A 15,949-nucleotide genomic window follows, 5' to 3' on the forward strand; every position below is an offset into this window, starting at 1 on the left:
TTTCTGTGGAAATTCCACCATAGTGATATAGCAATTCCGTTCCGTCACAACAGAACGGAATCATCAAATTCCGGCCGGAATCACAGAACTTTTAATTCCGCGGACTCCAGCGCCCATTCCTAGTCAGAGCACCTGATCTGCATGCTTGTTCAGGGGCTGTGGCTAAAAGTATTAGAGACACAGGATCAGCAGGAGAGTCAGGCGACTGGTATTATTTTAAAAGTAACAATCCATATCCTTCTTAGTTTAGGTTTCCTTTAAGCAGATCAGCACATCTTTGGACAATGATCCACATTCCAGGACATTGGCTGTAAAATATAAACTGAAATAGAAGCAACACAATTGTGAGTCTCCAGTCTCCAAGTTCCAACAATGCTCTGGCTGTATCAGTGCTGAGTTCTCATTTCCTACAACTACCATTATTATAACTTTGTTTAGCTAGGACAGAGAGATAGCAGCAGTTATTGCAATCTCTTATATAAACAGGGAAATAACCCTTGTAATTTATATCTCTTCTATGAATGTTTCTTTCATAAACAGACATTTCAATCAGGGGGAAAATTTCCTGTTTGTGTAATAGTTTATGCCTGTTTATATTACCTCATCTGAGGTCATTTAAAGTCATATTCCTTACTTGTTGATAAAAATAGATAAGACATCCCCTCAGTAAAGATCTATACATCGAAAGGGATTTTTTTAAAACTATATTAACATTATTTCAGAGACAGCCACATGCACAGCTCAGTCTTCCTGCCAAGCCGACAAAGTATTAGCTGTGAAGGTTTTCTGATCCCAGTCAGGGCTGTAACTGCCATAAAGGCAAAGGGGGCAATTGCCGCAGGACCCATGACAGCTGGCAGGCCTCCCTGTGCCTTTTAGGCCACGCTCTAGCACTACAGCCCCCGCAATCCCTTCCATCGCCTACTGCTTGTACCGGGTTCCGCTCATTGGCTAGGAACGGTCACCTGGTATAAGCAGTAAATGTTGCAAGGGATTGTGGTGGTTGTAGTGCGGAGACATGTGACCTCTGCATATCCTATGCAGTGCTGTAATGCCATACACAACTAGTAGCTCTCCCTCGGTCGGGGTGGATGTGCGGTGAGCCAGATCGGGGGCCCCAGGGGTTGATGGGGGGAGTGGTAGGTTACTTTTGTCCCGGGGCTCCCCATGTAGCGTAAACCAACCCTGATCCCAGTGTTGCACCGCAGTCTGTGTGTAGCTGATTTGGCATGTGGGGGGGGGGGGGGGGGGGGTTACTGGGCAGTGCAGTTCAAACGGAAGACTAAAAATTACACATTTCTTGCTTGAAATATATGACTATATTTGAGTTTCCAGGCCCTTTAAGTCATAGCATTCTTTTATTATTTGTTGTATATAAAAAAAAATTTGGATTACTTTGCAGAAAAGTTTTGCATTTGCTAAACTTTGCATTTTCTATAAAAAGTGACAGTATTTGCTGCAACAGATCACAGCTGCTGAGCTCCTTCTTGTCGACAGCACAATGCCCACCTACACTCACTCCCGCTCTTCTTTATACCAGCAGTAAAAATGGCACGAGGTCACATGGTATTCACAGTGACTGTCGTTCACGTCACAGAGGGAGCCGCCCTGCTTCAGCCACACCTCCCTAGTGACGTGACTTATGGCCTAAAGACTTAAAGTAAACCTGCAAGTTTAAAAAAAAGCAAAAGTTAGATATTTACCTTGGTAAAGGGAAGCCTTGGCTTCCCACATCTCCCATGACTAGTGATGGCACCCTCAGGAAGTTCACAGCCGTGCTCCCATCTCTGAACAAGCACGGCCATACTGTGCAGGCACTGGACGCCTTGCGTCTGTACATTATAAAAATTTATAACAATTACAGCTTAACTAGCTCATAAATGGCACCCGCCACATAATTATTATTCAATTCAGACCTCATTTGGTAAGCTAATTAGCAGTGCTCATTTAGTTGTTGATAACACCATCCATGCCTTTCTTAAAGGAGAACCGTAGTGAGAGGTAAATGGAGGCAGCCATATTTATTTCCTTTTAAGCAATACCAGTTGTCTGGCAGCCCTGCTGCTGAAGAAGTGTCTGAATCACACCAGAAACAAGCATGCAGCTAATCTTTTCATACTCTATCTGTCAAAATTGTCAGAAACACCAGATCTGCTGCATGTTTGTTCAAGGTCTATGGCTGAAAGTATTAGAGGCAGAGGATTAGCAGGACAGCCAGGCAACTGGCATTGCTTAAATGAAAATAAATATGGCAGCCACCATATTCCTCTCACTACAGTTCTCCTTTAAGGGAACCAGCGGTTGTGTATTAGAATTCCATAAAACATAGGCCTCAATTCACTAAGTAGTTTAGACTAGTCTACTGGTGGTTTTTAGTCTACTGATGGTTTTGTCAGTTGCATCAAAGGGGAATTCACTATTACCAAATGTTATAGACCTGTTTTTAGACCTGGTGTAAACGATTTGGTAATTAGGTGGGTAAAGCAGGGGAAATCATCAAAAGCTGCAATTCGCAAACAAGTAGCTATGACTGACATCCATCCTCACATATACTTCACAGAATTACTTTACTGAGACACACAAAATCAGCTGGTCTAATCTCCGTCAGAAAAAGTGGGCGTGGTTACTCCTTGTTTGCCTTTGTGAATTGTGTAATTACTGAATGTTAGACCAGGCCTAAAAACAGGTCTAAAACATTACACCAAACCATCAGTAGACTTAAAACCATCTGTAGACTAGTCTAAACTACTTAGTGAATTGAGGCCAAAGTGTTCTAAAAATAGCTCTGTGGCGCCACCTCCTGCAGGTATCACCCAAGGCATCTGCTTGCTTGCCTATGCCAAAAAACGTACCTGATAACATGCATTGCCTCAATGAAAGCGCCCAAGTGTACCAGTAGCTTTATCCTTGGAATTGTGGAAATGATAAAGTGCTTATAAACCCCCGTTCTTAAGTAAATGAAGAAGAAAAAAAAAATGATGTGTAAATGCAAAAAGATAGCCCACTAGTAGAATATCAGTACATTTACTGATATTCTACTATTTTGCAGTGTTAATTCTAACAGATATTTTGCTACAGCTAAACCTAACCTTATTCTCACACAGTACCCTCCCTCTACGGATACCTAACCACCACCCCCTCCAATGCCTAGCCCCACCCCCCACTGATACCTAATCCAAACCACTCCCCTCTGATGGCTAACAATAAAAGACTCCACCCCATCAATGCCAACCTTACCTCTCATCCCCCGGCATTTAACTTTAAAAGACACCCCCCCCCCCATTGATGCCTAACCTTGAAAGACCCTCTCGCCCCTCAACAAAGCCTATCCTAAAAAAAAACATCCCCCAAGCCTAACCTAAGCACCCACTATTTGCAGCTGCAGTTTGCCTAGCAGAAGGCCCAGGTGCCTGCTATTTTATCAGGCGGATGTTCGACATGGAAGAGGGGGCTGCACATGGAATGGGAGGGACACTGCTGCACATGGAAGGGGAGACCCAACATTCTCAGCCTAGGGGGCGATAAAAGTATAAATCGGGCCTTGGCTGCATTACTAGGTGGCATAAATCTGAATAAAAATAAGGGACATTCCCAGCTATAAAAATAATTAATGGACTAACCTTGAAAACCTGTGACTGTCGATGGAAATCAGTTAGCAGAAACAGGTTACCCGTGGCAATGCATAAAAAACAATATAGATGGTACCAAGTAAAGCGTGCTAAGTAGAAATAGCCTTCACGCAAATAGAGGAGAGGATACTACCGAAAAGTAGGTTGGTCTTTGTGAATGTGAGACTTTCCCTTTCACGTCTGTCCGTGACTCCAAATTCCGACTGTCTGCGGCCTTCGAGGTTCAGATCTCAAACTGTAGCACTTTCCAGGCTCAAACGTGAAGGCCGAGGTTGGTAAGAAAAGGACCCTGGTTCACATTTATGGCCGTATTGCTGTGTCTGTTTGAAAATGGTAATTATAATCACTTACCTTAAATATGTGTTTTCTCACTCAGATCCCAGCATTAGGACAGGCCTTGATGTTTCCATGGCAACCACCACAGCGAGAAGAGCTGCGAATCTGCCTCTGTTTGTATAATAGAGTTGCGGACGTATTTATATATTAATGACTCTGCTCATTTGACAATGTTCCACAAATTAGAATACGCACACTGTACTGTTCTTATTTTAACTTCTGTGGGGAGGGGGGGGGAATATGATTTAATAAAGAACACGTTCAAACAAGTACATGCCTATGTAGAGATCTATCATGTATAGAGTGCTCTTTAGTATGATCTGGAGAAAACAGGAAATAATAGAGGCCACACCTATGATGTTTTTGTTTCTTCCTCTCTAGGCCATTTATAAGTTTTTGCGGAAGTTAGATCAACACAAAATGGCTGCAGGTTACCATACACGTAAGATGGTGGTCATCCAATCCGGTCAAAAAAGAAACCAGTGTAACCAGCATAACTACAGAGACCGTTTATCAAGAAATGACAATCTGCTATCAGATCATAATCACAAGGGAGTCTTTCATTCTCTTCCTGGTAGAGTAGAGAATTGGATAGGAACACCACGGTGCCTAATGCCTGGAACACATGATGAGATTTTCTGACAGATTTGCAACATGTCCAATCTGATTTCTGATCGATTTCCCCTTCACTTCTATAGAAAATCGATCAGAAATCAGATCGGACATGTTGGAAATAATCAGTCTGGCAGTAAATCTGCCAGAAAATCTCATCCTGTGTACCAGGCATTAGACAGCTGAACTCAATGATAACTGCATCTTCCCATGGGTAAGTTAGGTTCCCCTGTGGAATTTCAGGATCTGTTTTTCAGATGAGGGATTTAATGGTGTACGGTGGAGTATCAGGAGCTAAGTGTCGACACTGGAGGCTTAGCCCGGAACTCCCTGCAAGACACAAGAATGGAACAATCATTCTCTGCTTAGTAGTCACACTACCGGCTGTCAGTCCGCAATAGCTTCAGCTTCTACCTTCTGATCACACCAGCCATGTTCACTGTGAGGACAGGTCTCCAAATTGGAAAAAATTGATGTTAAAAATACCATGGTTAATTATGAGATGCATTAGGAAGCGCGTCCATCTACTCCGTTTCTCTGTCCAGGCCATGAAAACAATTTACGGTAATGTTTTAATGGCTTACAGCAGATATTCCATTCCATTAACAGCTGTGATTTTATTTTTATTTTATTTCTACAGCTGGAAACCTCACTATTTCTATTTTGGTACTAGCAAAGCAAAAATGAAATAACTCTCCCAAACATTTTTTTCTTATGTTCTCCAACTCCGCACAGGATGTTTTCTTAGATTTGTGTAGGCACTCAGTGCAGGGGCTTTGCTACAGGGGAGCAGACCATGTGACCACAGGGGGGGGCTCCAGAGCTGTGGGGGGCCCCAACTGAGAGATGGATTCAAATGTAATGGGCAAGGTAGTAGATTTGGTGCCTCTTTGTGATCATTTTGTTAAGCTGAAGTGGAGAGAGGTCAGAGAAGGTGGCAGGTGTGCCCCTTGACACCCACTAGTCTCTAGGCACCTGCCTAGGTTGCCTTGTGGTCGATTCTGCTCTGCCTCAACCACTAACCTTCCCTCCTTCTGATATAGGGGTCCATCCTTCCGATCAGGTGTTCTTGTGGCTACACATCTTCTGGGTACGAGTAGCATGATGGCCACACTTGTTTCAGGACTAGTGATAATCGTAATCAGCTAATTACGATTACGCAATTTTTTGCAATTACGCCTATACGTAATTACGATTTGCATATTTAATTGATTGGCGGTGAATAGCAAAGCCCTCATACATGTTATTGCCACCAAAATTGCTACATATTCACTTGAGGGCACCGGTCTTAAACCCTGCAGTGACCAGGCCATTTTTTGCTAATTAGGCCACTGCAGCTTTAAGGCCTTGCTGCAGGGCCATACAACTCAGCACACAAGTGATCCCCCCCCCCCCATCTTTTCCACCCACCAACAGCTCTCTGTTGGTGGGCTATGATTGCTGCCAGGATGTTTGTTTGTTTTTTACAAATATTTAATATATACTGTATATATATATATATATATATATATATATATATATATATATATATATATTTAATTTCCCTATTTTATTTATACTTTTTCTCCCTCCCCCCACCAGCCATTCAGCCAATCTGCGCCATCGGGTGTCATAGGCTCCGCTGTCGCTGACGCGGATCGCTGTCTTGCCTCCCCGGGGGACAGCCGAGTGACACGGCTGTCCCCAGTACAGCGCTTCTATAGATCGCAGCGCTGTACATAGTAAATGTGATGATCCGCTCAGCTGGCTGCACAGGCAGACAGCTGTTTGTCCATTCCTCTAGTCTGTGGGCTGCAGGTCTCTGGAACAGAGACCTGTCTTTCCATTGCAAGTTTCTGGTCTGTTCTCTTGCTGGGGAATTTGCATACATTCGTTATGCAAATCCCCTACCTGCCTTCTTTGATGACTGGCACTATAAGAGCTTTATGTTTCCCAGAAGGCTTGGCTGGTCATTTCCCTTCCATGGTCTGTTCCTGATGGACACTGCTGGAGTGTCAGCCATTGCTATCTAGTATAGTTAATTCCTGGGGGTTGCTTTAGGCTCCCCTTCTAGCCCAGTCAGGTTGTATTATCTGTATTGCCTGTTCTGTCTTGTCTTGCCTGTTGCCATTGTCCTGTCCCAATGGTGGTCGACAGGAAATGGTTCTGATCTCTGTTCTTGGAGTATAGCTGGTGCAGCGGTTGCTACCAGCTATCTCTTCTGTTCTGTCTCCTGGGATCGCGCTAGCTACTTTTCGCTAGCGCTGGGGATCCTTCTGTTCTGTTTCCTGGGATCGCGCTAGCTACTTTGTGCGAGCGCTGGGTATCCTTCTGTTCTGTCTCCTGGGATCGCGCTAGCTACTTTTCGCTAGCGCTGGGGATCCTTCTGTTCTGCTACTCTGTACCTGGATCGCGCTAGCCACTTTTCGCTAGCGCTGGGGATCCTTCTGTTCTGTCTTCCGGGATCGCGCTAGCCACTTTTCGCTAGCGCTGGGGATCCTTCTGTTCTGCTACTCTGTACCTGGATCGCGCTAGCCACTTTTCGCTAGTGCTGTGGATCCTATCTCTCGCTTGTCCCTGTTTTCGTGTGTCTGTCTTGGCTGCTACGCTTGCTGGAGGCTCGGTGAGGTAACCGTTAAGCAAGCGCTCGCGTCCTCTGTTTCATGTTTGTCTGTTAATGGTTAGTTAGGCGTGCTTGTCTCTATTGTGCTTAACACGTGGAGACCGCGCATAACCGCGTGCACTGTTGCGAATGAGTGCGGTGTTCACGGTTATCTAGCGTTTGTTATTTTCCGTATCTCCTCATTGTATTATTTGCTGTGCCTTTGCTACCTCGTATTCTGTCCTGATCTGCCTCGTGTCACGTCTGGTGATCGCACTTCTCGCGATCGCGTTCCTATTTCATATCTGCTGTTGTGTGTGCGCGGTCGCGGGGTGGCGACTGGATTGGCACACACACATACAACCTGTCCCTTTGCTCGTTCTCATTCGCAATTGCATCTCTTGCGATTGCGTTCTGCGCTTCGTACAATTCCTGTCTGGCATTTGTGGAGGTACAGAGGATTGGTTCCTCTGCACTCCCCAGCGCCATCTGCCGACAGGAATTTCCCTCTACAGGTGTGTAGCACCTTTTGCTGGGTGCCTGCAAATATACGCTTGTGGAGGATTTCCGCCGTATCAGCGCACGCGTTGTGCGCTGATCACGGAGAAAGTTCCACAATCGTTACAGAATGACCAGCCCAACCCAAAACCCCAGTGTAGACGGAATTTCCGATTTGTACGATTTTGTCGAATATGGCTCTTGTACTTTTAAGAGATTTAAAAAACTTGAACCTGAATCAGCAGACGAATTTTTGTCTGAGTGTACGAAACTATTAGCGAACCCTGAATTCCAATTCATCCCAGTGTCTACCTGGGCCCCCCAAATGGTCTACATTCTGTTGGGGGGCGAAATGTCAATGTGGGCTTATGATGTGTTAGATCATACCACCCTGAGTCAAAGACCCTTGGAATTCTTGGCCTTTTTAATTCACAATTGGCTGAGATTACCTCAATTACCATACCCCCTTAATGAGTTGTTGTCAGCAGCTCAATCAGCTGTTCCATCTACTCTTTCATCCATAAAGCAGCCATCCAAAGCCTCTAAGTCTAAACGTAAAAGATCTAGGAAGGCTTCCCAGCGGAAAGATCCGTTGCCCATAGCAAACACAAATCAAGAGGTTATTTCTGTCAAGTCTGAAATGGGCAAAACCATGTAGTATGATAATGATGTTTATAATGCATCTGCTGATCAGTTTCCAGGTTTTTTGCCCCAATCCAAAGCTTATGTGGATCCTGCTATAGGTAGGATCGCACACTACATTAAAGCAGTTAAAAAATCTGTTCTTGTTCCTGAACTCCACCCCTATGGAGATTATCTGGATACTGGCCTGTTTGAACCCCCATTTGCTTCCTGGGATGTTGGGGCCTTGCTGGAGGAATTCGATTTTGATTGGAAAGCCTTTTGCGATTTTTACATCGCAAAAAGCGTAGATGTCTTGAATGCTTGTCTTGATTCTATGTACCTTCTGATTGATTCCGATGAATGTGACAAGGATGATGTGGATCTGGTGATCTATGTATGGCAAACGATTTTGGATGAGTTGCACACACACCAACCAATTGATTCCAATAAAGAGACATCGTGGTCGGATGATTGTTCCTGCCTTTCTGGGGTAAAGCATGAGAGTCTTGACTTTGTGCAATCTGAAATGAATGAGTATGCCGCTGTGGTTGATTCCTGTGCGAATCCTGATGGATTCTCTCCTGACAGTGTGCAGTTTGAATCTGTGCGATCTGATGCCTGTTTCTCGGATGTTCCTGCAGATTGTGATCGGCATGAGTCTGCCGGTTTCCTCAAGGATGTGTGGGATCCTTTGTCATTTAGAAACAGATCTTTGAGATCTTCCATCTGTGACCCTGCTATGGGGAAAGTTTCTCGACTATGCAGCGTCAAAAGTAAAATTAATATGCCTAATAAAGTTTATCCTGTTAATGTCGCTATTTCTTCTGCAAATGATTCCCTGTCTCACTCTGTTCTCACCTGTAAGGGCCCGTTGCCTGGAGACAGTTGCTCCAGTGTTTCGGTCCTAGATGCCTTGCAGTCTGCTCCGCAGATTGCGGAGGTTTGCGCTATGGAAGCATCAGTTTCACAACCTAAAGTGAATTTTGATTCGCAGGTTTTGCGTTCTGATTCCTCAGATTCGACATTGTTAGCCGAATCTAAGAGTGAGACAGCGCTTCGGTTTTGCGAATCTGATGCTGAACCTTCTTTGCCTTATTCAGAGACGCTTTCTCTGAGCCTGCCCTGTACCATGAATATCAAAACGATGTCCAATCACACTGACATTTGGGAGTCCCTTTCTTGCTTTGAAGAAAGTTCTGACTCTCCACCCTGTACTCTGGATGAGTCAATATTGCCTTGTACAATATCTCCTGCCCTGCCCCTAGAGGCTCATCTAGGTATTGCTGCTATTTTTACCTGTCTTTCTGCAGTTTTGGAGTTGCAAGCTGGTTTGACTGCTACGCAGAATTCTGGGTGCAGCGAGATTAAAGTTAGGGAGTCATGATGATGAAATTCAGTCTCAGTTTATGGTGGAACCTTCCCTGGGACATCTGCCCTGTTCTCAAAATAAAGTTCCAGTTTTGCCCTGTAACATGGATAGTTCAGAATCCTTCTTAGAAAACTTGGGAAATGGTGTTCCTGAGGTATTGTCTGATGTCCTGGAGATCTCCGAGTTCCTCCCAAAGGGTGCAGAACTTGTAGGAGATGTCTCCTGCCCCCCAGGTCCTTCTGAGGTGTTGCCCACTTCAGTGGGCATTGCTGCCTTGCTGACTACTTTTGCAGCTCTTGTGGAGCTTCATTCATGTGTAGTCAATGATGATATTACAGTTACAGAAAATTCTGAATTTGAGTCCGAGTCTTCTTTTGAAAGACCAGTACCTGTGACCTTTACTCGTGATGATTTTCTGCCCGGTACTGGTTTTGGTCTTGTCGTGTCGGACTCTGAGGTTGGCAGTTCCCCGACATGTCCTGAGGTTTCTCCTGTACTAGTGTACCCCGATGTGCTCTGTGACCCAGAAAGCCCAAGTATGCCTCGGTTACCAGCGTACTCAGATGCTTCCTCAGTGAAGACATGTTCTGATATAGCCTGCCTGCTTGCATGCCCAGAAGTGGTCCCTGAAAGTCCTGATCTTGATGGGTGTCCTGCTAATTTTGAGTCTGGAATGATCATATGTTCCATAGGGGTTCTTGGTGGTTCTTGGTGGTTCTCCATGTGAGCCTAGTGAGCGTTCTGGCTTCTTGGGATCTCTGCGGAGCTTCAAGGCGTTCTGGGAGATTCCGGGAAAGGTTTTGCTTGGTGCCCTGAATACGATCAGCAATGGCTTTGGTGTCTTCTAAGGGACACTTCGAACAGGTATTGCGGCGGGTTTGGTATTCTTGGACGCTCCTTGGAAGGTGGAGGGTATTGTCTGGAGGGTGTCGATGGCTTCTTCTCTGGTGTCCACAGTCCTGATGGGTGTTACGCTGAGACTTGTAGTGCTGATGGGCATGTTTCGGTGGCTTCTGCTTCCGATGAGGTCGGTTTCGGATGGACTGACTGTGAAATTGGGCCTTGTCGGGCTGTCCCGACCTTCATGAGTCTTCAGTTAGAGTTTTGTGATGATACCAGTTTTGAGGGATGTCTGGAATCCATCCCTAGAGGGGGGGGGGGAGGGTACTGTGATGATCCGCTCAGCTGGCTGCACAGGCAGACAGCTGTTTGTCCATTCCTCTAGTCTGTGGGCTGCAGGTCTCTGGAACAGAGACCTGTCTTTCCATTGCAAGTTTCTGGTCTGTTCTCTTGCTGAGGAATTTGCATACATTCATTATGCAAATCCCCTACCTGCCTTCTTTGATGACTGGCACTATAAGAGCTTTATGTTTCCCAGAAGGCTTGGCTGGTCATTTCCCTTCCATGGTCTGTTCCTGATGGACACTGCTGAAGTGTCAGCCATTGCTATCTAGTATAGTTAATTCCTGGGGGTTGCTTTAGGCTCCCCTTCTAGCCCAGTCAGGTTGTATTATCTGTATTGCCTGTTCTGTCTTGTCTTGCCTGTTGCCATTGTCCTGTCCCAATGGTGGTCGACAGGAAATGGTTCTGATCTCTGTTCTTGGAGTATAGCTGGTGCAGCGGTTGCTACCAGCTATCTCTTCTGTTCTGTCTCCTGGGATCGCGCTAGCTACTTTTCGCTAGCGCTGGGGATCCTTCTGTTCTGTCTCCTGGGATCGCGCTAGCTACTTTTCGCTAGCGCTGGGGATCCTTCTGTTCTGTCTTCCGGGATCGCGCTAGCTACTTTTCGCTAGCGCTGGGGATCCTTCTGTTCTGTCTCCTGGGATCGCGCTAGCTACTTTTCGCTAGCGCTGGGGATCCTTCTGTTCTGTCTTCCGGGATCGCGCTAGCTACTTTTCGCTAGCGCTGGGGATCCTTCTGTTCTGTCTCCTGGGATCGCGCTAGCTACTTTTCGCTAGCGCTGGGGATCCTTCTGTTCTGTCTCCTGGGATCGCGCTAGCTACTTTTCGCTAGCGCTGGGGATCCTTCTGTTCTGTCTTCCGGGATCGCGCTAGCCACTTTTCGCTAGCGCTGGGGATCCTCCTGTTCTGCTACTCTGTACCTGGATCACGCTAGCCACTTTTCGCTAGTGCTGTGGATCCTATCTCTCGCTTGTCCCTGTTTTCGTGTGTCTGTCTTGTCTGCTACGCTTGCTGGAGGCTCGGTGAGGTAACCGTTAAGCAAGCGCTCGCGTCCTCTGTTTCATGTTTGTCTGTCGATGGTTAGTTAGGCGTGCTTGTCTCTATTGTGCTTATCACGTGGAGACCGCGCATAACCGCGTGCACTGTTGCGAATGAGTGCGGTGTTCACGGTTATCTAGCGTTTGTTATTTTCCGTATCTCCTCATTGTATTATTTGCTGTGCCTTTACTACCTCGTATTCTGTCCTGATCTGCCTCGTGTTACGTCTGGCGATCGCACTTCTCGCGATCGCGTTCCTATTTCATATCTGCTGTTGTGTGTGCGCGGTCGTGGGGTGGCGACTGGATTGGCACACACACATACAACCTGTCCCTTTGCTCGTTCTCATTCGCAATCGCCTCTCTTGCGATTGCGTTCTGCGCTTCGTACAATTCCTGTCTGGCATTTGTGGAGGTACAGAGGATTGGTTCCTCTGCACTCCCCAGCGCCATCTGCCGACAGGAATTTCCCTCTACAGGTGCGTAGCACCTTTTGCTGGGTGCCTGCAAATATACGCTTGTGGAGGATTTCCGCCGTATCAGCGCATGCGTTGTGCGCTGATCACGGAGAAAGTTCCACAATCGTTACAGTAAGTAGACAGCGGTTTCACCATCTAACAGTCTCCTGGGAGACTGATGGCGGAGGGGAGCTCAGTCATTCATGCGGAGATGCACGCATAGGCGCGCGTCATCTCCTGCAATCCCCGCCCCTAGCGCTTCACGACAATTGTCGTGGAGTTGTCCTGGGGCTGCTGTGCTGCTCACGCCAATCAGCGTGAAAAAAGTAAAAGTCTAAAAATGCTAAGAAAAAATGTTTTTTAAAAGCAGAAAAATGACAGTTTAAAAACCATTTTCTTTGCTTTTTTTAAATCGACTACAAGGTCTTTTTGATAAATACTTTTTTTTTTTTTACTTGCACCCACCATTCTGCGTAACATATGTAGCAATTTTGCAAAAGCATGTATGGGGACTTTGATATTAAAGTGAACCTCTGGACTAACTATCTACTCCGCAGAACTGAAAAGGCTTGGTGTTTCTTTAACAGTTTCACAGCATCAGAACTTTGTTTTTCTTACCAAAGCATCATTTTTAGCTGCATTTTAGTTAAGCTCCACCCATCAAAGAAAACTGCCCAGACTTTTTTTCCTTGATACTGTGCAAAGCAGGATGGGATTTCCTATGTTGTTATTCACGTTGCCTAGCAACTGGAAGAGGTGATCAGCACACAGGACAGTTGGAACTGTGTCTCATGCTACCTGTCACCTCCTTTCAACCAAAAATATGGCTGCCCTCATGAAATCAAACATTTGCCTGTTCTTTTAAAACAGGGTGGGTAAGAGATTATATTGCCTATCTATTTTAATTAACATAACTAATGTAACTTAATGACAGTATGCTTGTTTAGGCTGAAGCTCCTCTTTAACCATTAAAGTAGTCACAAAATTATGCGACATTACAATCGAGTTACAATCGAGTTGCATTACATTACATTACAATCGAGTTGCAGCCAGATGCTAGAGCAGGTCAAGTGGGCGCCAGGTCTGTGTCCCCCTGCGGCCGTCCGTTTCGTGCTCACAGCGCTTGTTCACCGCAATGGGGAGAGTTGGGTGGGCGGGCCGCATCAGCGTGAGTTACATACCCACGTCACGGCGGCACTTCCACCTACGTGTGCTAGCCACGCCCCCAGGTTTCCATGTCAACCAATGACTTACTAAATTAGAGGTTTAGACAAACCTACTGCAAGGAGGTATGGGCGGCGGAAGTAGGTTTGTCTAAACCTCTAATATAGTAAGTGTTTTTGACCGTGCACATTTTTATTTATTTCCTCTCTATGTGCATCTTTCTGCTGGGAGGATGAGCTCCGGTTTGTGTGGTGGGATGCGCCGGTGGGGGGATCTATGGTTGCCAGGTTACATGGATGCTCTCCGTTCCTCTTGCAGGGCGAGTGGGCAACATTGGTTGACATGGAAACCTGGGGGCGTGGCTAGCCCACGTAGGCGGAAGTGCCGCCGTGACGTGGGTATGTAACTCACGCTGATGCGGCCCGCCCCCAAATCTCCCCATTGCGGTGAACAAGCGCTATGAGCGCGAAACGGACGTCCGCAGGGGGACACAGACGTGGCGCCCACTTGACCTGCTCTAGCATCTGGCTGCAACTCGACTGTAAGTGATTTTACCTTCCAATAAACAACCTTAATTGCAGTTCTGGCTTTGCCTTCTCTCTCCGTTAGTACAAGATTGCTACTTTGCTATTTTGCCGGAGCACGTAGTTTAAAGGGACCTACACCCTTTCAGTCCACAATTTATTACAGCCCAGTCTAGTCTCCAGCTGCAGTCCTACTTGAGTGCTGGAACCCCATTCTCTTTCGTTTTGCAGTGAAGATTATGATGTCTACTGTTTTATATATTTTTTTTCCTTTTGGTGATTCTTGTAAGGGCCAAGAATACCTAGGTGAGAAGTAGGGAGAGACCAGGAGCTCAATGGTGCAGTATGGTCAGGTATAGGGAGGATAAAATCATATAAATATATACTCACAAAGGTGGGCTGCAGTTCCGGCAATCACTGTATAGGCCTGCAGGGAATTAAATGTCCCTGCTCAGTCCTCCAGGTCCTGCTGTATACTGGATGGTTGCTCTCCTGTACTATGATAGACTTTTTTTTAGAAAAACTGCAAAACTATTACCTCCAAAGGGGGTCTCACTGGTAGTAGGTAGGATGGAGGCGCCCAATGTGTTTTATATTTTGGTATTTTTAAATGTAAATAAAAATTATATAATAAAAAGAGAGGTAATTGCTTACCTCCCCAGAAGATATAGACACCAGTTCAACTGGGAAAAAGTTTTTATCCAAAAAGCAATCTGACATCACGTTTCACGGGTCATGGCCCGCTTCCTCAGGTCAATACAAAATGCCTTGATTGCAAAGGGGATAGAGCGTAGGCGCCTCTAATCCATCCCCTATGCTATCATGGCATTTTGTATTGACCTGAGGAAGCGGGCCATGACCCATGAAACGCGTTGTCAGATTGCTTTTTGGATAAAAACTTTAATCCAGTTGAGCTAATGTCTATATCTTCTGGAGAGGTAAGCAATTGCCTCTCTTTTTATTATATAGATTTTTATTTGCATTTAAAAATACCAAAATAGAACATACATTGGGCGCCTCCATCCTACCCACTACACTTGTTTTATGGCTCTTACAAGATGGGACCCCAGGCTGTGAGAGTCACCATAGGGAGGCAAGGGAAAGGGGGTGAACATTGGGGGGCCCCATTCAAGTTTTGCTGGGAGGCCCCATGATGTCATCCAACCTCCTCACGTCTCAGCTTGCTGTTATCTCTTCCAGCTGAACTGCTGTGGGTTACAGGACTATTGTTTTAATTTTCAAAATAGGGTTTTTTTAGCTGCAGAAGCCCTGTTTATTTGTTTGGGCACATGGCTAGGGTTCTTTGTCCAGGCATCACAACCTTTGGACTGGAATTATTATTATTTCATAATGATTTAGTATTTATATAGCGCAGACATCTTCCGCAGTGCTGTACAGAGTATATTGTCTTGTCACTTAACTGTCCCTCAGAGGGACTCACAATCTAATCCCTACCGGAGTCATATGTCTATGTATGTATTGTGCAGTGTACTGTATCTTTCAGATTTTAAGATGCACTTTTTCTCCCCCTAAAATGGTGAGAGAAAGTCCCTGCATCTTATAGTCCAAATACAGGGAGTCCCTGACTTATGATCGCCCGCCGGTACAAACTGCTCTTCCCCCCACTAGGGGTAAGAGCGAGTAGAGGGAGAAGCCGCTGATCTCCATGGGCTCCCAGGATCAGGTGAGAGATACACATGGCTGCCGCTGCTAATTTCATTGCACGGGGGAGTGCAGGAGGACATGGAAGACATGGGAGACAATAGGGGACACTGAAGAGGACACAAAGGGGGACAGGAGGAGGAAACAAGGGAGACAGGAGGAGGACACAAGGGGGACAGGAGGAGGAAGCAAGGGGGACAGGAGGAGGAAACAAGGGGGACAGGAGGAGAACACAAAGGGGGACAGGAGGAGAACACAAAGGGGGACAGGAGGA

At 46.0% G+C, this 15,949-nt stretch overlaps 1 long non-coding RNA gene across 1 annotated transcript in view; it reads right to left on the bottom strand.

Annotated features, from left to right (window-relative positions):
- LOC137561711 (uncharacterized) overlaps window positions 1-4,072 on the bottom strand; it is a 97,858-nt gene extending 93,786 nt beyond the window's left edge. Inside the window, exon 1 of the long non-coding RNA XR_011030093.1 lies at window positions 3,981-4,072. This is a non-coding gene — a long non-coding RNA (uncharacterized lncRNA). The remainder of the gene's footprint in view (window positions 1-3,980) is intronic.
- Between the last annotated feature and the right edge of the window lie 11,877 nt (window positions 4,073-15,949).

Source organism: Hyperolius riggenbachi, chromosome 3, assembly GCF_040937935.1.
Source record: "Hyperolius riggenbachi isolate aHypRig1 chromosome 3, aHypRig1.pri, whole genome shotgun sequence".
Classification (NCBI taxonomy): domain Eukaryota; kingdom Metazoa; phylum Chordata; class Amphibia; order Anura; family Hyperoliidae; genus Hyperolius; species Hyperolius riggenbachi.